The following is a 25,615-nucleotide window of genomic DNA, read 5'->3' on the forward strand; positions in this document are numbered from 1 at the left end:
AGCAACGGAAAAAAGGACAAAAGAAATGGCAGAGACTGGGCGCTTTGTAGGATATGCAGAATACCAAAGGCTATAGATTTCATTGGGTCATGGAAGAATCTTGCTATCTCACGAGTGCGCCAACTTTGAAAAAGCATACAGGTTGGGAACATGTGCATCAAAACCTGAAGTGTTCTTACCACCAGTAAGCCATGACACAGTACCTAGTGACAGCACATTGAACCCCCACTCCCTGTTCAAGGTCACACATCTGCTCCGAGCCTAAGCAACAACAGAACAGTGATAGTGACTGGTGAAGGAAGCCAGGGAGAGGAGGGGCCGAGCAAACTGGAGAAATAGCTATACCACGAGATCAGAAAGAGCACAAAGGCATACCACCAAAAGGTTTATGGTACAAGAAGTGAGTGTGCCAATTAGGGACAGAACCACAAGGTTTCCATGATATGTTGAAATGTCCACCATGGAACAGGAAAATGGAATCAGGCTATGGACAATGAGTTTGAATCCTTGGTGAACTTAAAAGTGTTTAACATTGTTGATAAACCTACTGATGTCGCATTATAGGTGCAAGATGGGTATATTGGCTACGTGAAACCTGTGTCCGATGGGACTTTGTAAATATAAAGCAAGATTAGTCGCGACAAGGCTTCTCTCTCAAACAAAGCTTGACAGCTATGATCAGATCTTATGCACCCACTGCAAAAGGCAGAATCCATGGAGATTAGTGGTGATTGCTCTGGCTGAGCAAAGAGACTTTAAAAATGAGGCACTTTGATTTTGAAACAGCTGGTATTTAAAATGCAGATTTGCAAGAGACCATATACATGAAGCCAAGCAATCCAGGTTACTGGCGAGCACGAACAGCTGGATAAAGTTTATAAGCTCAACAAAGCTTTGTAACCGGCTGAAACAGTCAGCCAGATGTTGGAACAGGTGCATACAATAAAAGCATTATGTGAAATGAAATTTGACCAAAGTGTGGCCGATGCTCTCGTATATATACCAGAGGTACTGGTGATGAATGTATCATTTTGATGATTTATGTTGATGATCTCTGTGTGGCTGCAAAAACAGACAACCAAAATCAAACAACTTTACACTGAGTTGAGTGCAAACACTTTAAGCTGAAAGACTTGGGGTATCTAAAGCAATACCTGGGTATTCAAGTCAGTAAATCTGAAGAAGGGGATGTTTTTCTGACAAAAAAAAACAAAAGATAGAGGGTGTCATACAAAAAAGCTGGTCTGCAAGATGCCAAAGTGGCACAAACCCCAATGGTGGCTGATTTTTTGTAAGCAAGATAACAGCAAAAGCATTTGAAAGGCAAGACCTTATATCGTTCTTCTTAATTGGCAGCCTGCTGCACATTGCTAACTGGACAAGACTTTCAGACATAGCTTCTTTGCTGTAGGTTTATTAAGTAGAACAGTTGGGCAAAACCTACTGAGAAAGACTGGCAGGGGCTAAAAAGGAGTAATTCGGCATTTGAAGGAACTGCTAACTATGGTTTACACTTTTCTTAACCAAAACAACAAGGACTTAGTGGTGTATGCGACAGCTCATTTGGCAGAGTGACCCAGGATGTAAGTCAGTGAGCGGTTATTACATGCACATGGCAGCCATCCGATTTGTTGGAGATCTCGAAACAAAACAACGGTTGCCACTTCCAACTGGTTGAGGCAGAGTATATGCTCTTAATGAGGCATGCAATGAGCTACAATGTGGGTTTGCAAGTGCAGTTGCTAAAAAAGACCTGGGTGAGAAATGTGAATAACCTATAATAAGCTTTTTTGAAGACTCACAGACATGTATATAGCCATGGCAGAGAACTAAAACCTTAAAAGTCGTACTCAAAACATGTAGCTGTGGAAATCTAAAATGTAAAAAACAACTGATACAGTCAAATATGATTAAGCTTGCAGTAATTGTGAATCATCTGTAAACAGGTACCGCATATCTTAACAAAGCCATTACCAATACTAAAAAACATAATGACTTGGTGTTTGGTTTGGGTTTAGCAGATGTACAATTTGGCGAAGGACTCTGGTACAAAGTGAGTGAAATAAGTAAACTCTGTGTACTGACTACTATGTAATCAACTATGTAATGAGTGTAAATAATGGGAATGACTTTGTTTGTAATTATTTTGTTTGTAAATATTATGTATCGAGGCAACATTCCAACCAGATATGAGCAAGCGTGTCAGGATATTGAAAATTGCAAGGTGGTCATATGCTGGTCTAGAATGACTGGAATGTAACAGTCAGCAGAATTGTAAAGGTCGGAGCCTCTCTGTCTGGGTCTGCAGTGATTGGCATGTAACAGTCAGCAGAATTGTAAAGGTCGGAGCCTCTCTGTCTGGGGCTGCAGTGATTGGCATGTAACAGTCAGCAGAAGTGAAGAGGGCACAGGCCAGGATGATGAGATCATCTGGCTAATGACGGTTGACAAAAAAAAACTATATAAGAAGGCTGCATACCCAATTCAGTACCTCTCCTTCACCTTCAGGTTCGGGCTCAGATTGTTGTCAGAGTAGAGAGTGGATAGTTATTGTTATTTTTGTTCCTTTGAGAAACAAGAGATAAAGTATTCCTGTTGGAACTAAATCTACTGTCTGAGTGTTTCTTTTTCTTATACTGCAAGCAGTTACCTCCTGTTCTAGCAAGGGTGAGTTGGCACCTAGTCCTTCCGCTGTGCACTAGGCCAACAGTTATGGACTACAATTCCCATCAGCCCCTGCCAGCATGGCCAATTGGGGGCTGATGGGAATTGTAGTCCATAACATCTGGAGTGCCAAAGGTTTGCCACCACTGCTCTAGGATCTCTGGTACAGAAGTCTTTCACAAAACCTACCACCTGATCCTTTTCACTGACGATACTAGGGATTGAACCGGGAACCTTCTGAATGCCCAGCAGAGAAGAAGAAAAACAGTTTGGATTTATATCCCCCCCTTTCTCTCCTGTAGGAGACTCAAAGGGGCTTACAATCTCCTTGCCCTTTCCCCCTCACAACAAACACCCTGTGAGGTAGGTGGGGCTGAGAGAGCTCAGAAGAACTGTGACTAGCCCAAGATCACCCAGCTGGCGTGTGTGGGAGTGCACAGGGTAATCTGAATTCCCCAGATAAGCCTCCACAGCTCAAGCGGCAGAGCGGGGAATCAAACCCAATTCCTCCAGATTAGAGTGCACCTGCTCTTAACCACTACGCCACTGCTGCTGTACTACTGAGTCACGGCCCCTCAAGATAGGAAGTCTCTTACTTACTTTCCAGGGTGGGGGAAATGTATGTTTGTTTTTGTTATCAGCAGAGGGCCCAGCCAATTTACTGTTTGATACAGGAACAAGGGACAGTGGTAGCAACACACCATAGTAAGATACCAGATTCAGGGTGTTACAATCTCTATTTAATCTTGCTGGCAATGCAAGAGATAAACAGTCTAGTTGCTCCTGCTTATGGTAGTCCTGGACAGACCAGAAGGAAACGTTCTAACTGAACGGCTGCGCTCCTGCAAGCAGGCAGCCTCAAACAGGGGCGCCCCTTGCTTTTGACTCAGGAGACATCTGCTCCGTTTCTACACAGGGAGCTCTCAAGCTACATCTTGTTCCCATCACATTCTCCCTTCAGTGGTTTTGAACAGCAGGACTCAGTCTATTCAGCAGGAGGCAAATAGTGTTCAGTTCGGAAGTTTGCGACTCTACCTGACAAGGTTGTTTTGGACTTGAGCAACAGGAAGAATTATGTTACACCAAGCAGGGCATAGATTAATCGGCTATGAATTGTGAGCTTCCTTTAGTTTGGGTGCCCGTTGAATCTTTCGTGCAAATTTAACAGTTGTGCTGCGTTCCTGCACCAAAGAGTCAAAGTTTGATTCACAGCACATGTTCAAAGATCTCTTTTGTTTCTAGTGTTAAGGTGAAATACGGCAGTAGTGAAGCTTTAACATTACCTAACTCTACTCTTCAAAAAAGGCTTCCTTTCCTGTTCTCCCTGTATAAAATCAATACATCACAGCACCGTGTGTTGCCCAACTAATCTGAATGTGTGCATACACTTAGACAAAAAGATGACACTGGGAAAATATAAGATGGGTTTTTAAAGACAGATCCGTGATCTTGGTCCCCAAAACCTTGGGATTTTATGGATCTTGCAAGCCAGAATCGTGTTAAGAATTCATACGTTACACGTGCTCACTTAAAAGGTGATCACAAAAAAACTATGCATATTTTCACCCTGACCACAGACATATGCGTATCCTACCAGGCTGGATTAGTCTAGCATTTTGCCATTTATAAAAATGAGACAGAACGTACAGCAGACATACAGCAACACTGGAAAAAGATTATAGTTACTGACAAAATTAAGATACATACTTGAGAGAGTAGAGACTTCCTCATACAAAAGGTCTAGTAATCAATAAAGTTGGCAGTCTTTTACAGCGATTAAAATGACAGAAGAATGAAAAAAATATTGCAAGGTATTACAGGGTGCCCCAAGCTACAAAGGATACTGGTGATTATTTATCTAGGAAAAATGCCTCTCTACTTGCACAAGTAAACACTCCAACATCAATGCACAATACACCATAGCTTACGACGAGAAGCTATTTTTTAAAAAGGCAGCTAGCAATGCCCCCGACGAGAAGACATTGAACATGTCTGTGTTCACGGGTTTTCCAGGAGAAAGAGAATAAAGTCAAGATCTGTGTCTCTTGATGGAAATCTCCTGCAGCGATAATACAGTAAAGAACTCAAAACCGTTTTCAAGCCGTGAAGGGGGAGCTGGGACTATTTATCACTCACCCAGAAGGTACTTTCAAAATATGCTCATGGAGTCAAATCCATGCTAAGAAAGCCACACATGAGCCTCACCACCCAGTCACTGACACCCCCTAGTGGGCGAAAATGCTCTTCTGACATGTGATTAGCACAAACACAGTCAGAACTTTTTAGCACCTACACCTGACAGGTAAGGTGTGACTGGTGCATCCGAATCACACATTGCTAATCATTTGCATTGTGGAGTTAGGCAGCAGGGAATTCGAGTCATTACAACCTATTTGTTCCTATTTGTAAACAGTAAAAATATATATATTCTATTTCCGTGGCTCTCTTTCGTATTGAGGGCGGGAAAGGTGATTTCCCTAGCGGAGAAAAAAATGGCCACAAGCACCTTCATATCATCAAACTTTGCTCTGAGTGGGGGTATCATGAGCCACTCCCTGGGTACTGACCTGGTCATTGAAGACTCTGATGTAGAGCCTGAAGACACGATGCCTTCAGAGCTGGCACTCCAGCCAGTTCCTTGTTTGCAAGCTCAGGCAGAGCTTGATGCCATACAGCTGGGAGAGTTTTCAGGCATCTCAGAAGAGCTGAGCAATGAGCCAGGGACACAAAGGAGACAAAGGCTGCAGAATCAAAGCAGGAGGGTTTGCACTGCTGCAAGGTATAGTGCCGTGGTGGCGAACCTTTGGCACTCCACATGTTATGGACTACAATTCCCATCAGCCCCTACCAATTGGCCATGCTGGTAGGGGCTGATGGGAATTGTAGTCCATAACATCTGGAGTGCCAAAGGTTCGCCACCACTGGAAGGCTCTGCCAGATGGAGGTATCTGCACCTGAGGGGGACTCAGTCCTTACAGGATCCCAGCCTTACTGCCCAGGACTTTCTACATAAACTCTGCCTTGGGCTTAGCTCTGCCTGGGTGCAACGAGTGTACTTCCTGCCTGGTCAGCTCCATGTGTCTGGTCTCCCTCTGACCTCCAGCTCTCTGCCTGCCTGATATCCTGCCTGTGCCTTCACTTTGGACTGCCTTGACCACGCCTTTGCTTGCTGCCTGTCTTGACTCTGGCTTGTCCAGCCACACTCTAACTCCTGCCTACCTGCCTGCTGCGCAAGTTGACTCTTTGTCAAAAGTACCACAGGACCTCAAAGCTGTGTCTAACCAGGACCCAGACACACTGTGTTAAGAAATTGTGCTTGACCAGTCCTGGTTGTGATGACAATAAAATCCCACCCACTGAGGGGCCAGTACCTCTACCCTACTTCTGCCTAACCCACAACAGGAGGCCACCCTAACTTTCTTCTCAGTGGAAGCGAAGTCAGCTACATTCTACATTCCCTGCCCCTACCCCAGAAAAGCTTGCATTATGGGTGAGTCAGTTCTATTCCCACTAAGAAAGGCCCCACTGCCATTTCCCACAGTACACACATTAATTGCATACAACAGAGACACCTACAAATACACCCACCTTCCCCGTAATGCCCATAGAGAACTCTGCGGTCCCCCAACAGCTATCTTTCAGTGTTCTCAGGCCCCAAAGAGTTGACTTCCGCCAGAGCCTTTTCAGTCTTGGCTCCAATATAATGGAAAGTACTGCCTGCAGATATTAGAGCTCTGCGAAACACTAGGCAGTTTTGCAGAGCTTGCAAAACTGAAATGTTTCGTCAAACATGTAATTGATGTCATATAGAGAAAAGGCTATATAAGCCCCATTCTGCGCCCTCCCCCGGATGGGAATGCAAATTTAACTGATGGGCAATGTTTACTGATTACATCGCAATTGGGGAAATTTTATAATGTTTTAATTATAATGATGAAATTGTAATTTATTGGTTTTGATTTGTTTATAACTAGGTATGTTAGCCACTCTGAGCCCAGTCAAGAAGGGTGGGCTATCAAGTCAAATATAAATAAATAAATACATTGAAGTCTTTGACATACCCATTCACATCATGTGTTGATGACCTACCTTATAAACTCGTGTATAAGCCGACCCGTGTATAAGCCGAGGCACCTAATTTTACTGCCCAAACCTGGGAAAACTTATTGACTCGGGTATAAGTGGAGGGTGGGAAGCCGGGAGGCAGAGGCAGCTCCTTATTTGGGCAGTGATATCAGGGGGAATCACTGCCCAAATAAGGAGCTCCCTCTGCCTGCTGGCTGGGCTTGGTCAAACCCAGCCAGCCAGCAAGCAGATGGAGCTCCTTATTTGGGCAGTGACATCAGGGGGACTCACTGCCCAAATAAGGAGCTCCCTCTGCCTGCCAGCTAGCTGGGCTTTGTCAAACCCACCCAGCAGGCAGTTCCTTATTTGGGCAGTGACTCCCCCTGATGTCACTGCCCAAATAAGAAGCTCCCTCTGCAGGGTTTGAGGAAGCCCAGCTAGCCAGGGTGCCTCAGGGTTCCCCCTTCACCCTCAACAAGCAGTTTCCTAGCAGTAGGGAGGTTGTCCTGGCCCCGCCCCCAGCCTCCTTATGATGTATAGAAAATGGTGACTTATAAGCCGAGGGGGGCTGTTCTCAGCCTTTAAACAGGGCTGAAAAACTCAGCTTATACACGAGTATGCACGGTATGTTGAGAAAATCCCAGCTTTAATTAAAAAGAAAAGACCCAATCATAGCCCACTGAGTCCTGACTTGGACAGCCCCAGGCTAGCCTGATCTGGTCAGATCTCAGAAGCTAAGCAGAGTCAAGACTGGCAAGTATTTAGATGGGAGGCCTCCAAGGAATACCAGGGTCATGACATGGAGCCACACAATGGCAAGCCACCTGCAAGCCTCTTTTGCCTTGATAAGAAGACAGCCATATGTGGATTTATAGAGGAGACGGACTGTAAATCCTGACAAAGGAATTTCCCTCAATTGAAGCAGAAGTTGATGCAATTTCTACAGGGAAGTGATCGTTTTGTCGCCAGAAAGCAGCTGTTCGTATAATTCCGAGCAACTTGATTCCCGCAGACTCGAGTCTTATTAGTTTAATGCCATCAGTTTATGAGCTCTATCAGGACTGCTGCCGTTGGTCTTCCATTTCAATCTCTCTGGGGACAAACAAGTAACCTTAGATGGTGTCAGGCCAACAGGACAAGCCACACATTACAGCATCAGCAGGTACATTAGATGTAGTATGCAAAAAGCTTATCATGTCCCTATAATAAGAGCAAGCGTGATGTAGTGGTGAAGAGCACTGGACTCTAATCTGGAGAACTCGGTTTTATTTCCTGCTCCACCACAAGTGGTGGACTTAATCTGATGAACTGGATTTGTTTCCCCGCTCCTCTACATGAAGCCTGCTGGGTGACCCTGGGCTAGTCATTGTTCTTCAGAACTTTCTCAGCCCCACCTACGTCATAAGAGGTCTGTTGTGGGAAAAGGAAGAGAAAGGAGTTTGTAAGATGCTTTGAGGCTTCTTACAGGACAGAAAGGTGGGGTATAAACCCAAGCTTTTCTTCTTAATTTTTTTTCTACCACTTGCAAGTGTTGGGTAACTGGAATTGGCTCTGCCTCCCTACTGAGCATGTACAGAATTTTTTAAAGCTTGAAATAAGTGGAAAGATTGCACACCTGGGCATGGTGACCATGTTTTTTGTTCCTATTCTCCTCCAACTCAAACAAAAAATTATGGCTCATTCCACACATGCAGAATAATGCACTTTCAAACTGCTTTCAGTGCTCTTTGAAGCTGTGCGGAATAGCAAAATCCACTTGCAAACAGTTGTGAAAGTGGTTTGAAAACGCATTATTTTGCGTGTGCGGAGGGGGCCTATGTTAGGGGTGGCTCTGAAATGAAGATAAGTCAAAACATTGAGACAGTTCCAAAATGTATACTTATAATTGCATCGTAAGACGGGCTTCTCATTGGCCCCCTCAGTTTTCTGGGGGTAGGTTATTTGGTTATAAAGATGTGAGGGATCAGGGGTTAAAAACAAAAAAAACTGAAACTTTGGGGCAACACTTTAAAAAAACCCTTCATGTGAAGCATTTTTTTTTGTCATTCTGAATGTAGGACATGAAAAATCCTACTCAATTTTCCAATTAAGAAAGAGAGAAATTTTATGGAGCACTGAAAAAAAATTCCTCTGAAATATGGTCTCTTTTCAAATAGCATGAAAATGTCTGAGGAAAATTTTGGGGAATTGTATGTGTGATAGTATATGCCATAGCACTTGCAACTTCTCAAGTATTGGATAAACTTGCAATTTTTCTTATAGAAAATTAAGATACTCCTGCTTTTAAAGTCCATAAATTCGCCAAATAGTACAATTTTGTTCGCTCAACAAATTGTAAATGATGTTTAATTGGTGAAGGAAACTCAGCAGAGCATAAGTTACAGTTTTCCCAAAAACGTCTGGGATTCCCTTTTTTTTTTCTTGGGAGACAGAAACAGGACTTTTCCCATGGCTTCAAAATTTGGCATGTGGATACATTAAGCAAATTCATGGCTAAATAAGGATGTTAACAAAAGTCTTAGGTAAGGTGTGTGATGAACTAAATTGAATCAGATATACACATCCAATTCAAACAGAGTTGCCTAGGAAGGAGTTAAAACATTTTGTGTATCAGTAAGCCTCGTTTTTCTTCTGGTGATAGGTAAATTGCAACAGGTTTGAATTATCCATACTGTACAGCTAAAGCAATTCATGAGGTAGACCTTGGAAGAGGACACGGTTTTACCTTCAACGGAATAAGGGCACTGATTACTTTTAGACTGGCAGCTAAGCAATCCCAAGATATTTCAAAAACACACCCCTGTTCTTAACCCTTATGCGTGTCAAGTCTGGCATCCAGCTGGCTTGGTGGTAGATTCTGGAGCTCCTATAATATTAACAGCATTGCAAATGATGCTGTAATCAGTACTCAGGAGGACTGTAAAACCAAGCAAAATGTTCAAGCCAACAAGACTCCACCATCACATCCAAAGTTGCTCAATAAGGCCAAAGTATTCTCCTACTTACTCAGACTAAGGGGAAAGCCACATAAATACACATTTAGCACGCACCCAACTTCTATTCACATTGTGGGGGGAAATTAAACACTTTCATTTCATGTCATATACAATGCAAAATATAAACACTGAAGAGTTGGGAGACATTTGTCTTCCCATCGCAGCATCCTTTGGTAAGGGGTGTGGGTGGGCAGAGGAAGAACCACCTCATGTTACCAGGCAGAAATGAGTGTACCGTAAAATATTTAACACATGTGTTCTCATGAAACAACCCTGATGCGACTTACTACTTGGCCCAAACAGGAATCCCAGAATTTTCCTCACGTGTGAACAAAAAAACAGCTCTAAAGGAGGAAAGACTTTATTACCCTTCCTGGATGGAACTTCTGGTTCTTCTATTTGCAGTGTAGAACAACAAGCCAAAATGTGGTCCTCCTTTCTTGCACTCTGAAGCAACACAGTTAGGGTTGCTGGGTCTCCCGTGGTCACTGTTGGGGGATGAGCGGGTTGAGTTGCCAGAGCCAGGTTAGGAAACTCCTGGGGGTTTGGGGGTGGAGCCTAAGAAGAACAGGGACTTTTGTGAGGTACAGTGCCACGGAGTTCATTTTGTCCAGGGGAACTGACTGCTGTATCGTAGAAATGAGCCATCATTCCGGGGTTTTCCCAAATCCCACCTTGAGGCTAGAGTCCAGTACAGTCCATTTGACCTCTTCAGCATTTTGCCACCTTATTTTCCAGCATGTAAAGTCAGATGGATCTAAGATTACGCAAAATATATGGGTATTTTCCTTTTCCAAATCTTCTTCTGATATGTTCAGCAAACCATATAGTATCAGGTCAAGACAAGTCACCTTTAATAGCATATAAAAGCGTAATATGCAATGAAATAAAACTTCAAGGTCAAATTTGCTTTTAAAACTTTACCCAACCATAATATAAGGCTCATTCCGCACATGCAGAATAATGCACTTTCAAACTGCTTTCAGTGCTCTTTGAAGCTGTGCGGAATGGCAAAATCCACTTGCAAACAGTTGTGAAAGTGGTTTGAAAACGCATTATTTTGCATGTGCGGAAGGGGCCTAAGAGTTAAACAGGGACATTTCAAAAGTTCTTCCCAAGCACAGAGGGTTAACAAAAGTTTAAGCAATTTCTTCATATTTGAGAACATTTCGTTTCATAACTTCGGCTAAGAAGTCTGCTGCTATTTCCGTTGTCTCTGATATCTGTCACTCTGAAAGATTTTGGCCTACTTGACACCTTTTAAATGAATGGAGTTTATTTTAACAAGATGACGTGTAAGCAGAATACATTGACGGTGAAATTGATTACAATCTGTAAATCAATGACCAGCACATTTCATTCACGGAGGCAGAGTCTCTCCTGTGTAGCCCTTGCTTATGTAGATAATATCTCACTGAAGAAGATTCATTCCTACACTCATTGGCTACCTCTTTAAGCATACGGCGTTCCTTGTCCCACATCAAAATGCCATGTCTCTAGGCCTTTATTTGTACATATAATCCAAAATAGCATACGTGTTGCTGCCATGAGTTTCTGGGAATATACTTTCTTAGTATCAAGAGAAAATTCCTCTGAAATATGGTGTCTTTTTGAGGTAGAGGAGGCTCAATTTCTAGCTTGTTCATACCCAACAACCAAATCTGGGACTGGCTGTTGTAGGTTTTCTGGACCTGAAAAGCCCACAACGGCCAGTTGATTTAGCCTTCGATAATAAAATGAAGAAATCATCCATAATCCTCACAAAGCACCATCACCACTATCAAGACAACCCCTGCTGCCATGTACAGGACCAAGCAAAAGTTATTTTGCAACACTTCCAAGGAAGTCAGGCTTCCAGCAAACTCTGGAGCAAAAGAGTGTTCCACAGATATGAGGCAACCTCCAGGGCTTTCTTCTGTCTTTGCCATTGGAACATGCTGCAAAGAAAGCAAACTTCTGTAAAATCAAGAAGGCTGTGCCCAACACATATAACATTTAGAAGACATGCACAATCCATAGAGAGTTCCAGCAGCCATGTGGAAAGCCCTGGACCACTTCAGTTCTCATCCATAACAAAGAAATGCATCTTGCTATTTCCTAGCCGCTGACCTATTCAAAACTGCCCAAAGGTTAAGTAACGAATTGTGGAGTTACAGTTTTTGAAGTCAGTTGAAATCAGTGGGCTCAAAAATCTGTTTAAGGTTGCTCTGAAAATGACTTCTCATGCAATCGGAGAAAAATAGATATATCATTCAAAGCTATCTGCATAAAATACATAAAACCCATAATCCTTGGGCTTCTTTCATTCTTCTCAGTGGGTGTAGATAGTCGGCATCTTAATGTTTATTTTGTTAGCCAAGGCTTCTTGGAGCAAAGCAAATATTTTTGAAGATGTCCAAAAACAAGCCAATTCTCCTCTGAGGAAAGGAGGACATCTTGACAGGTAAATCCCACCATCCTCTCATCATCCTTCCTGTCTCCACTGTGGGCGTCACCCAGTGGTGGGATCCAAACATTTTAATAATGGGTTCCGATGGTAGTGGGATTCAAACAGTGGCACCGCCGCACACACGAACCTCCAGCAGGGAGGTTGCTTTAGTAACCCCTTCTTGGCACTCAGAAAAAATTAGTAACCACTTCTAGAGAAGTGATGAGAACTGGTTGGATCCCACCTCTGGAGTCACCCATTCTTCAGTTCTGGCGACTCAAAAAGCAGTTAACTACCCTTTACTCTAAAACTATACATAATAAGGTAAAAACATGAACACGAACACAGAGCAAGTAAGAAAACAGTAGGAATACTTAAGACATGAAAGTACCCTGTAAACAAGGATATTTAATGAATTGACTAACTGACAGTGACTCGGGAGGGACACAATATCCTGCTTTCCTCAGAGGAGAATGACCCTTCATGGTAAGTACCCAATGGCCTGTTCTCCATCAGAAGTGGAGGACATCTTGATGGTATCTCCCATAAAAGTGTCCTCAATCCTTGGGTGAGTCATCGTCTTCTGCCGCTACAAGATGTTGGAGTACCCTTTTGCCTAACTCAGCATCAGCTGAGTTTTGTAGGCATTTATTTTGTAGTGCTGCCTTGCAGTCTTCTTGTACTGTGGCAAGCTTATTAAAGGCTGTGTTTGTAGCTGCACTCCTGACCAAGTGAGCTGTGATTCCATGTGAAATGCCCAAACCATAGAGTTTATATGACTCGATACAATCCTTGATACATCTGCTGATGGTTGACTGTTCCCTCCATATTTGGTGGAGAAAGAGAAACAAAGAATATACTCATTTTTTTCTGAATATAAACACCTTTAAGGTTCTTTTGACTTGAGAGTGTGCCATTTTTTTTCCTTTTGGATGGTTGGGGCCACAGGACCTCCACCTTCAATGGATTTAATTTCAACTCGCTGTTTCATCCAACCCATATGACCTTCAAACAACTGGCCAATATCTTCAGGGCAGCAATTGGTTGGCTGCTTATCAACAGATGTAGCTAGGTGGGCTGTAGAGAGGTAAAAGGATGGACTCTGAATTGTAGATGTTGCTCCTTCACATAGAAGCACAGGAACTTTCAACTGTCCTTGAAAAATTGGTATGTCGAGGTAAGCCTTCGTCAGATCTATTGAGGTAGGGAACTTGCTTGGTTGAAGGGATTTGGTCTTCGACTGCAGTGTCTCCATCCAGAAGTATCACAGTTTCACAAATCTCGTTTGATTACATGAATTGCTATTAGGGAGCTTGTAGCCATTTTCAGAGCTAGAATCACCCTCAAATTCCCACTCTTCTTTGGGACTGTAAAGAAAATACAGTACATTCCATGCCCACTCTCTGAATGGGGAACAGGCTCTATGGGTTGTAAGTTCAATAGATTGCAGTAGTGGTTCAGAGATGTTTTTTGTAAACTGTTGTGGGTAGGAGAGGCTACCAACCACTTTGGGGGGGAATCACTGAATTCTTTTTCACAACCATTGGTGATTATCCTCATGGCTCAACTGTCAGCTTTGCGGTTGATCCAAAAGTTCCTGATATGTGGTAGCTGACCTCCCCCCACCCCCCAATATAGATGGATGGTCTGGGGAGTCTTTCCACCTCTATTGGCCTTTTCCAATCAGATTTTGATTGTCTATTGAATCTGGCATTGAACTTTCCCTTCTGAATGCCCGTCTAGAGTTCCAGCTGGTTCCCCTGATTTCCTATTTAAAACTAGGAAGTGTGTGTTGGCTACAAAAGGAAAAATGTCCAAATGGTCTTCTATAGTGTTCTAGGGAACACTTTTTTTTTCTTATCCCTATTCTTTATATGGATTCTATTGAGCGCCTTGCCAAACAATCTGTCCTCCTGGAATAAACAGGTTGAGACTATGGCCTTTGAGTGGTAATTTGACAGCCATGTGCACAAAAACAAGGTTATTCTGGCTGCTGTCATGGTGACCCTAGATGAAAAAACAACAACATGGAGTCTATGGTAGCATCAGTTACAAAGGCAGTAAGCAGCCTTGAGTAATCTGTTGACCCTTTTGTTCAGATGACGATTATTGCCTGGGATAACCACTCTATCACCAGACTCAATTCCCAATTGTGCTGGCTTGGGTGGGGGAAGGGGGGTTGTTCTTGTCATTTCCTGAGCCCAACTGATGTATAGAAGTGTTAGGACCTTCATGGCCATCTGAAGGTGAAAATGGCTGCCACTCATAGCAGTAGACTAGCTTTTGTCGGGGCACATCAGAGGCTGCGGCTAGAGCAGCCCTGTTTTGGACAATGCCCACCTGGTTTGGTGGCTCTCCTGTTCTCACTGTGATCAGAGTCTCTAATTTCATCTCTGAGGGGAATCTGTAGCTTTCTTCTCACTCCATTGTTTGACCGGCTGAAAAAACCACACCTGGCAAGCCGAGGGGGCGGGGATTGAACTCTATCGTCATTCCTTGAGGATCCCTAAATACACTCTCTACTTTTACAATGAAAAGGAGTGAAAGATAAGAAGAGAGTTAGGAAATAGTAGTAGTTAGTAATAGTAGTAAGAAGAATACATAGAAGGATTGAAATTGAATGAATAGAATAAAAACAAAGTAGGCTTAGGCAGGCTACTTTCTAGCTGTTCTCCTTGATGAGGCAGGAAAAGAACTGAGACAGGAAAGAGAAAAAAGTCATTCCTGCCTCTCTCAGAGGACGATGGGAATCCTCCATATCTTCCACCTCAGAGGGAAAAGAGAGGCAGTATAAATTCTGGGATGTTCCTACAAAGCCACTGCATTCTACACCACCAGACCAGTGTCTAATCAAATCAAGAATAAGTCTACAAGCAATACACATTCCCTACATTTGCTGATCACAAAGCAATGAATGTGCTGAGCACTCAATTCAAGCATTACATTCAGAAGTCTTTCTTGGCCTGGGAGTACAGTATTGGGGCACTTTCACACATGCTGAATAAAAGCACTTTAACGCCACTTCCAGTACACTTTGCAGCTGGATTTTACTGTGGCTCATTCCGCACATGCAGAATAATGCACTTTCAAACTGCTTTCAATGCTCTTTGAAGTTGTGCGGAATGGCAAAATCCACTTGCAAACAGTTGTGAAAGTGGTTTGAAAACACATTATTTTGCATGTGCGGAAGGGGCCTGTGTGAAATGGCAAAATCCACTTGCAACCAATCGCTAAAATGCACTGAAAGTGGATTCAAAGTGCATTATTCAGCATGTGTGAAAGCACCCTTAGGCTGATTCCGCATGGGCCAAAAACAGCAGTGTAAAAATTGTGTAAAAGGGTTTATACTGTTTTCACACAGCTTTTACACCACTGTTTTTGGCCCATGTGGAATCAGCCTTAGAGAAGAAAAGTTTAAAGCCTTTACTTCAGTGGGTGAGATATTCCCAGGCAAATCAGGAAGTACAAGATTTACCAGCCAAAGCAGTACAGTGAAGTTGTTCAAAGATTTCTTCCCACTGAACATATGCGTGTGCATGAGCATGTGTGCACAAACACACACAACAGGTACAATACAGAAAACAAGCCAGGAATTCACTCATCCCCTCCTCAAGTTGCAGAAGGATCCAAACCAAAATTGGGACACCATCACCAATTTCTAGGCAACAAGATCATTAAAAAAAAAAGATAGTCATGCAAAGAAATGACTGAAGACAGTTTGGGCACCCGGGATTTTTTCAACCCTGGAAATAGAAACGATAACATCCTGCCACATCAGAATAACTACTTCAGAACGATCTAATGCATTTGGACACTTCATAAAAATTCAGTATACTTTCTGCAAGAAGGAATGTTTGAAAAACTATAGGTGGGTGGTGGTTTGCCCCAGAAAACTGTGCATTTCACCCATCAGCGCAGATGCTGGAAAAACACAGCAGGTTAGATAGTGAAGTGTAGATTAAACTTCCATTGGGGCAGACAATTATTCTAAACTTGCTTTCTGTCCAATTCCAGTCAGTGTACTTTCCACTGGGAAGGAAGGGGAAGAATGCAGTGGCTGAACGTGGAAACTTTTGTACAAACTAGCCCAGGGATTGAGAATGGGGATGTGAATCCAGCTGTGTACAAAAACCCAAGCAACCAACATCATCAACATTCGGATGCACACACAGATCTTCACCCACAGCTCATAAAAACAAGGGCATCTTTTAGAAAAACAGAAAAGGTGGGTTGATATTCAATATTTATTTAGTTGTGTGTATGTGTGTACATGCATGCCTGGTTGACTCACAGCTCTTTCGGCAACCTCACAGAAGGCAAGAGATGTTCAGAAGTGGGGTGACGCTGTCAGCCTCTGCATAGGCTGAGAGAGTTCTGAGAGAACTGTGACTGGCCCAAAGTTACCCAGCAGGCTTCCTGTGGAGAAGTTGAGGAAACAAATCCAGTTCTCCAGACTGGAGTCTGCCACTGTTTACTACCACACAGGCCACATTTAGGTAGTTAAAGCATTTTTATGCTGCCTTTCCACCCAATCAGGGCCCTCAAGGCAGCCAGCCAGCCAAAAAAAAATTTAGTTTAATTTTCAAAAAATTATAAAACATTTCAATAAAATACACAATAAACATTGTCCAGACCAAGAAGGAGAGCCAGTAACCATTACTTGGAGAATGCTCAACAAAACAAAAAAGACTTTATCCGCTGACTCCCTAGGGAGGGAGTTCCAAAGTTTTAGAGCACTTCCGCACATGTAGGATAAGGCACTTTCTATCACCTTTCAATGCACTTTGCAGCTGGATTTTACTGTGTAAAATAGCAAAATCCACTTGCAAACAATTGTGAAAGTGTATTGTCGAAGGCTTTCACAGCCAGAATCACTGGGGTGCTGTGTGGTTTCCGGGCTGTATGGCCATGTTCTAGCAGCATTCTCTCCTGACGTTTCGCCTGCATCTGTGGCTGGCACTATCAGATCCTCTGAAGATGCCAGCCACAGATGCAGGCGAAACGTCAGGAGAGAATGCTGCTAGAACACGGCCATACAGCCCGGAAACCACACAGCACCCCAATTGTGAAAGTGGATTGAAAGTGCATTATTCCGAATGTTCAAAAGTGCCTTTAGTGCTACAACTGAGAAAGTCCTTTCTCAGGTTGTCATCCATCTAGCCCAGGGGTCTACAACCTGCGGCTCTCCAGATGTTCATGGACTACAATTCCCATCAGCCCCTGCCAGCATGGCCAATTGGTTGCAGACCCCTGATCTATCCTCAATATTGCGGGCAAAAACTCCATAGAAGTGAAAGGACAATTTTCATGCAACCCTGCTCCCAGGTCCACTACCAATAGCATCTCCATTTCCAGACGCAACCCTTTCAGCACACCCATACCCTTGGGCAAAACCAAACTGTCATACATGTGTCTAACTTTATGATTGCCTCAATAAACTCAAAAAAGCTTGCAATTTCGACCCACCTGAAACAGCGGGGGGGCGGGGATTACAGGCTAACAGCGACGAAGGGAGGGGGAACTGTGCCAGGGGCATGAGCTGCCCGCGCACCCCCTCCCACCCCTGCGCCGTCCTGCTCCCGAAATGCCCCACCCCCAACACATCGCCGACATATGATGGCAATGGCGGCGCCCGGGACAAGCCGCCCCGGATGTCCCCCTTGCCACTACGCGTCTGCAGGCTAATAAAAGTAATAGTCAGGCTCTTAGTAAAACACACACACCAAACAAAAAGTTCTAGTTAGAGATTCATGGGCTGTTTAAACATTTATAACATCACCTGAACAGGGTTAAGAGGATTATAGCATACAGCCGGTTCTTGTCAGCTGTATTATACTTTCCCTGAAAAAGAAGCTACTTTGTAACATCAGGTGTTTCAAGGACAATCCATTATCATGGCTGAGTTTTGTCCTCTTTAGCAGGTGTACATGTGCAAGTATAAACAGTCTGACATGCCAAGTTCATATAGACACAATATAATGCAGGGGTTAAGAAACAAATCCCAGTCATCGTTCACTCCCCAGTCTGAAAGAGCGCTAAGCTGAGAAGATTCACAAATTACAGAAAGGTTTCGAGGTGTCAGCAAGGGGAAGTCACTGCTAGAAAAAAGGGGAGTTGTGTGCAGACCAACAACAGCCTTTGGTGTTTTGCTGGAGTAGAGAGAGTTTGCTTCTGGATGCAGAATTCTAAACAGTTCACTTTTTTGCGAGGATTACAAGTCATCTGTGATAAACACGACAACCTTGACAAGTCACAGCAAGAAACACCTCGTGTAAGAGCAAAAGAGCAACCATGGCACATGGTGACAGTTTTTCGACTCTCTTCTTCTCACCGGAGAGAACCTTAGAAGCTGGGAGCAAACACAGAGACCTTCAAGCGACAGACCCCTGACAGCTAAAACAAGTGCTAATCAGAAATATTTACTTGCTAAAACAAAACCTTTCCTCGCAGCAACTTCTCGAGATTCTGCCATTCAGTTCCAAAACTGGAGCTGAGGGCAACTCGAGTCTCTTGAAGGTGGCATCTGCCACACTCCCAAGATGAGCACAGCCTGCTCCAAGGTACATACAGGAAAGCCTTGCAGACCATTAAATCCCTTCCATGTTCTCCAAAAGCAGATGAACAGAACAAAAGAGGGGAAAAAACCAGGAAGAGCTGCCGGGGGGTGGGGGGGTGGATTACGAAGTGCTAAAAGATAATTAAGCTATCAATCGCAAGAGAAGGAAATCAACCGACAGCAAAGTGACAGCCATGCTAAAGAGTCTCCTACATCAGCATAAAGAACGTCTCAAAAAATATCCCACTGTTTGGCAGCTGGGGAAAGAGGGGAAGAACAGGGATACTTTCCATTTTAAGACGTGGCCTAAATTTAAACATCTCCAGAGATTGGAGCTTGTCAGGAAGGTGCCAATCCTACTGGGATGGAAGAGACAATGATCCATTCCACGTTGGCAGTGGAGTGTGGAAGGAGGCAGCAAGGAAACAAATGGGTCCGGCTTCTCAAAGTGGGTCCACTCTAAGGGTCTGGAAAGAAACAAGGCCAATGACGAACGAAGCACAACGTCTGCCTGACACTCACTCTCTGCTGAGCAGAAATAAGGAATGAACCCTATCATTGACAGTGAAAGTGTCAATCAACGGCAGCACAGCTTTTTGAGTATCTAGGCGCCCAGGGAGTTGTAAAAGCCAGAAAAGGGCACGGGGGAAAAAATAGCTCAGCAAACAAATTGCTCCATCTGAGCTTCTTCCTGTTACTCACCCTAGAACAGTGATGGTGAACCTTTTTGAGACCGAGTGCCCAAATTGCAACCCAAAACCCACTTATTTATCGCAAAGTGCCAACATGGCAATTTAACCTGAATACTGAGGTTTTAGTTTAGAAAAAACAGTTGGCTCCGAGGCTCATGTTACTCGGGAGTAAGCTTGGTGAAGCAACCGTGCAACGCTTCAAATGGATGAATCATGACCCTAGGAGAGTTTACTCAGAAGCAAGCCCCATTGCCAGCAACTGAGCTTACTCCCAGGTAAAGGATCATGCCCAGGCCAACCTAGGGGTGTCTGGGGGGTGATTTTCCACCCCCACCCCCCACATGATGAACTCTGTGCACATGTGCCAACAGAAAAGGCTCTGAGTGCCACCTCTGGCACCCGTGCCATAGGTTCGCCACCACTGCCCTAGAACATCTACATGTCAAATGAGCAGCGTTTCACCTCCCCACTTCCAGGCCTAGACTGGGAAATGACAAGCAGGACTTCTCATTGTGGTTTTCTTCTTTGGCACCCAACAACCCTCTCACTTCACTGCCTGTAGCTGATGTGCCCACAACTCAGCACGCCTCCCCTTCCCTGCTCCTTGGGACCTCTCAAGCCCAACTCAAAAGCTATTCCTCTCCTACACCCCAACGCAAACGGCACCCCATATTCTTGAACCACCCAGATGCCCCTCTTTTAGGGAGCAGCAGTGGTGTAGGAGGTTAAGAGCTCGTGTATCTAATCTGGAGGAACCGGGTTTGATTCCCCGCTCTGCCACCTGAGCTGTGGAGGCTTATCTGGGGAATTCAGATTCGCCTATGCACTCCCACACACGCCAGCTGGGTGACCTTGGGCTAGTCACAGCTTCTCGGAGCTCTCTCAGCCCCACCTACCTCACAGGGTGTTTGTTGTGAGGGGGGGAGGGCAAGGAGATTGTAAACCCCTTTGAGTCTCCTACAGGAGAGAAAGGGGGGATATAAATCCAAACTCTTCTACTCTTCTTCTTTTGCCCAGAGTGAAATCAGAAGCTCAGTAGCAAGCATTTCCCCTCCTGCACACACCAAGACTGGGAAGGGGCGGGGGAACAAATTTGCTCAGCACACCAATGGCAGCTCAGCCTCTTTTATCACCCATCATCTTCAGCTAACAAGACAACAGGGGCATTCCTTAGATTCCCTCCAGAAAGCCTTCCCCAAACACAGAGGATTGGCTGTGTGCAGCTGTGGTATCTTTTCCAGGAGTTTTCCTACCAGATCGTTGAACTAAGCACACACACACTCACATGCATGCACGCACGCACACACAAGCTACTTCTCAGTTCTCAGCCATTTCCCATTCAGTTCATCCACAGTTTGCCTTTCCCACACTGGGCCTGGACCCTCCCTCTCCCACCGTAAGCAGCATTCAAGAAGACAAGAGGCTAGTTCACTCGCAGCGGCTGTTCACCTCCGAACCCCGCCTGGCATCCTACACAGGGGAAAAAAATCACTGTATCCCTCCCACCCCAGCTCCCTTGCCATTATTATTTAGGATTCCTGGAACTGCAACCTTTCCGCACTTAGTGCTATCCCTCTCTCGTATCCCAGCATTTTCTCTTTTAACGGGTACATTACGCATTACATCCAAGCAAGTTGTCTCCTCCTTTCCCACTAGGGAAATCACTACCGCTGGCTGTTTCGCTCACTTTCTATATTCCAGCTCCCTAATCCTACCGACTCCTCTTAATCTCTCTCTTTTTCTGGGGGGCAGCAGCAAGTGGTTTTTCATTTTTACAGCTTTAGGGTTCTGTCTTGGATTCAGCACCTTGTAAATTACATCACTTGGCACATCCCTTTAAAGCACACGTCCCTCCCCGAGAGTCTAGTCGCACTTTAAAGACTAGCAAGATTTTATTCCAGCCTCAGCTTCTAGGGGCCAGAGTCGACCCCAGAAGCATCTCTACGGATCCCACTATCCACCCATCCCAACCAACACTACCACCACCAAAGCTGAAGGTTTACCTGTCACAGTCTCTCCCATCCCTTAATCACCAAAGCTGAAGGTTTACCTGTTCTCACCACCACCAAAGCTGAAGGTTTACCTGTCACAGTCTCTCATTTTATTTAAGGGTATCTCTGTTTTCCAAAACCACCTGGAACTGTCCCTTTAACATCCCCATAAATCTGCTCCTCTGATTCCTCACACACAACGTTGCCAATTCAACCACCCAAGCCATGCAATTAGTACATGGTCAGTCCTCCGAATCTGTTTCAGGACCTATTCTCTAAATCCAATACTCCTTGGACGCATGCAGTCCCTTAAAACTCCCCACGATGAAACCCCTATTTGTTTTTTTTCAATGAATATCACTGCTTCCCCCTCCCCCGCCCCAGTCTGGTATGTCTAACTAGAGATTCTCATGCTGGACTTTGTACTCCCCCCTTCGTTATTATAACCACCCTCACAAAACTCACCCTGAAAGGCATATAATGTATTCTATACTTTCCCTTCTGCATCCTTGGGTGTGCACATTCATGTCTCTCCAAGTCATTCATCTCCATGCAATGTTTAGCACCATCCCTTAATCACCTCCAACCCCACAAGTGTTCAATCTCATGTTGCTTAAACCTATGCTCACCTTATTCAGCTGTGGTGAGGGGAGAAGAGAGAGTGGATTGTGTACCTTTTGCATTGACAGCCTGGGGGGAATGAATGGAATATCCACTGGTGTTCTCCATGGGCTAACTTTATACACCCTGGGCACATTCACTCAGGGGCCAACTCTGTCCTAAACTAGGCGCCACAATCCACTGTAGTAATCTGTAAGCCAATAGAAGCAGCTGCTGCACGGCACCTAGCACAACATCAAATGTAGCTACAACTACACACTGCCCTTGTTTCCCCTGTTGCAGTTTACACTTCCAAGACCTCCATACACACATGCACACTCAAGGGAAAGGAAGACACCTTGTCTCCTCTTTTGTGACAAAAAGGGCACAACCCCTTCATAGTCCTCTTCCCCTTACAAGAGAAGCTACCATCTCTACCTCCAAGGCACAAGACAAATTGACTTCATCGTCTCCCTGTTTTTGCCGCCGGGAAGAAAAGGAGGCATATATATTTTGCAGTCCTCCAGTGTCCACAGGCGGGTAGTTCTTCCTACCCTGCCCCGAGGGAAGGGAAGCATTTCATTGAAGCCCATGCCGTGTCCATTGGTCCTGTCCGATTAGGTGGGGAACAGGTACAGCTTCTTCATAGCCATCCTCCCTTATTCACAAGTCAGGCACCCTCTTCTACTTCCCTGAAGGAAGCTTGCTGGCAGCAGCCCTCTTTCCTATCCCGCAAAGACAGTGAGGAACATTTTTTCACACATACACACACACCCCAAGGGAGATCCTCTCCCTCCAGGAGTAGACCACCTGCCTTTTACCCATCATCCCAGGAAAGAGAGTGCCCTTACCCCAATGGATTCATTTCTGAGCCCCTCCATCAAGACAAGTTGCACCCACTTCTCTCCCCACATTGCCCAATTGCCCCTTAAGGATCTAGGGGCCCTGTCCAACCGCCCTGGCTGAGAAACAGGTGCAGCTACTTCTGCACCCATCCCAGAATAAAAATAAGTGCAAGGTATGCCCACCAATCAAGAATCTCCATTCCTCCTTGGCCCAGGAGTGGGGAGGGCACTTCTACTTTTTACCTCCCTTTCCCACTCGGGGGGGGGGGAACTCTTCCCCAGCCAGGGCCACGAAGGGGCGAAACAGTCTAACCTCCACCAAAGGAGAGTCTCTTATTCTACACCCTTATTCTACGCCTTCCCTCCCCACTTCGCGCTCCCCTCGGCTCCGCGCAGCCCCTCCCCAACAAGTGCGCGGATCGCAGGGTCCCGCGGCTCACCCAGAGTGAAGAAGGGCAGCTCGGTGTTGTCCAGGTCGTCCTGCACGGCCACCCGCCCGGGCAGCTCGCTGCGCACGAACAGCAGCAAGCGGGAGTCGCCGGGGACCGAACCCGGGGCAGCGGCGGCGGCGGCCGAGGATCCCGGAGAGCTATTGCCGCCGCCGCCGCCGCCGCTCCAAGCGACGTCGCTCTCCCGCAGCACCGGCAGGGTCGACACCGTCACCGTCTTCTCCCGGCACGGGCTGCCGCCGCCTCCGCCGCCGCCGCCCGGTTCTCCCCGCGCTGCCGCCGCCGCTGCCGCCGCCGCCGCCGAGGGGCCGGGCCCGCTGGCCAGCAGCAGCAGCAGCGGCAGGAGCGGCGGCGGGGGAGCGGCGGCGGCCGAAGGGGCCGGCAGCAGCAGGAGCAGGCGGCGGCGGCGGCGCGGAGGACCGGCCGCTGCCATGCCGCCGGGGCTGCGCGCCGAGGGAGAGCCAGGAGCGCCGCGGAGGAGCCGCAGAGAGCAGAACCCGACCCGCCGCCTGCCAGACGCAGCCACCGGCCCCGCTCCGGCTCGCTCCGCCCTCCTCGCCCGTCCGCCCGCCCGCCTTCCCGGCTCCGCCTTCCCGCCGCCTCCCTCCAGCCGCCGGCCCAGCCAGCCCGCGGGCTCCCTCCCGGGAAGGCGGCTGGCTGGCTGGCGACCCGGCTCGGCGAACGGGCGCGTCAAAGGCGGGCGCTCTCCTGCCCGGAGGGCTCCTCCTCGGCACGGCCGGTTCTCCCCGCCTCTCCGCCTCAGAGGCGGCGAGCGGAGGGGTCGAGGGGAACAGCACCGAGCGAGCCGTGCCAGTGCGCTTCTTTCCGCGCGGTGCGCAAAACTCTCCCCTGCGTGTGGACTCTTCGAAAGAAGCCCCTGCCTCATTGAGTCGCTTTCCGTTACAAATGGAGAGCAACCACAACAAGCGATTCATTGACAAACACAGCGGGCACACTCGCAGTTCGTCCACTTGGAAAGGCCAACAACTAGCTAAAGAGCCGGCAGCTGTGATAGCAGACAAAATTAAACAACAATAATAATGGGAAACTTTCGTACACACACATACACCACCACTTCCAAAGTTCCAGTTATTTTATTTCAGTTTCTGGTGGAAGCATTTATAACTATAGATTAGTTTTCCCTGATGGGACTTTTGTGTGTGTGTGTGTGTGTGTGTGTGTGTGTGTTTGAGTTGAGGGGAGTGCCTTAGGGAACAATCAGCTATCCAAATATCAGCAATCAGCTATCCAGCTACCCTCAGCAACACACCGTCCCTCCCTTTTGGGGGCCCCTGTCTTCCCTCAGACAAAACAGAGCCTTTGGGGATTGGGCAGTATATAAATCGAAAATAACAACAACAACAACAACAACAATAATGACGATGACAATAATAATAAACAAAGTTGTCGGACTTCATTTGCTGACTCACTTCCCATTATTATTGTCGTTGTTTAATTTTGTTTGCTATCACAGCTGCCGGTTCTTTAGCTAGTTTGTTGGCCTTTCCATGTATCAGCATAGTATTGCTAATCAAATGGTGTGGTCCTCATCTGCAGATGCCTACATCCACAGAATGGGGGCCACACCGAGGCTAAATAGATTTTCTTGCAAACTTGGGGGACTCCTGCGGGGTTCGCAGAAAATTCTGAAATCAAAAATAAAATATTTAGGGGAGATTAAATCCCCCCCCGTGCCCCCCAAAGTGATGTCCCTGAACATGCAGACAACGCACATCCCAGTGGTGGTAGTAATGTACACCACTAGTTGCCGGGGCAGCCAGCTCTGGATTGGGAAATAACTGGAGATTTTGGAGGTTGGGTCTAGGGAGGGAGGAGCTCAGCATAATATAATGCCATAGAGTCAACCTTCCAAAGCAGCCATTCTCTCCAGGGGATAAAGATGAAATAATGGAAGATTTCCAGGTGTCTCCTGGGGGCTGGCAACCACAGTAGTCACTCCAGGCCGGGCCACAGTGGCAAAGGATGCTAGCAGCCATTCTCAGTCCAGCCTTGGCAGGACAGGACTCCAGCAGTGGGCATCAATGTTAGATGGTGCAGCCTGGAGCCGCACAAGACTCAGCAATGAGGGGGATATCGGATTCCTTCCCCCCCCCCCCTACAAGTCTTGCAAGCCTCCACTTATTACTACTGCTGCTGCCACTACTACTACAGTGTGTTACCAAATTGCAACTGACTTGTGTTTTCAAGGCAAAACAGCTCATACCTATTTAGGGCTTTCAATTTTAGCCCCCGCACTCTGCCATAGATAAGGCAGATCCCCTCCATATCAAGGAAAAGCTTCCTTTGCTGAGATGTCTGCCAAATAGGC

At 46.0% G+C, this 25,615-nt stretch overlaps 1 protein-coding gene across 1 annotated transcript in view; it reads right to left on the reverse strand.

Annotated features, from left to right (window-relative positions):
• The window catches only part of LOC125442216 (astrotactin-2-like), a 244,905-nt gene extending 221,358 nt beyond the window's left edge, over positions 1 to 23,547 (reverse strand). The window contains exon 1 of the mRNA XM_048513442.1: positions 23,278 to 23,547. The gene's annotated coding sequence lies outside the window, so the exon portion shown is untranslated. The remainder of the gene's footprint in view (positions 1 to 23,277) is intronic.
• Between the last annotated feature and the right edge of the window lie 2,068 nt (positions 23,548 to 25,615).

The sequence above is a fragment of the Sphaerodactylus townsendi genome, linkage group LG12, assembly GCF_021028975.2.
Source record: "Sphaerodactylus townsendi isolate TG3544 linkage group LG12, MPM_Stown_v2.3, whole genome shotgun sequence".
In the NCBI taxonomy this organism is placed as follows: domain Eukaryota; kingdom Metazoa; phylum Chordata; class Lepidosauria; order Squamata; family Sphaerodactylidae; genus Sphaerodactylus; species Sphaerodactylus townsendi.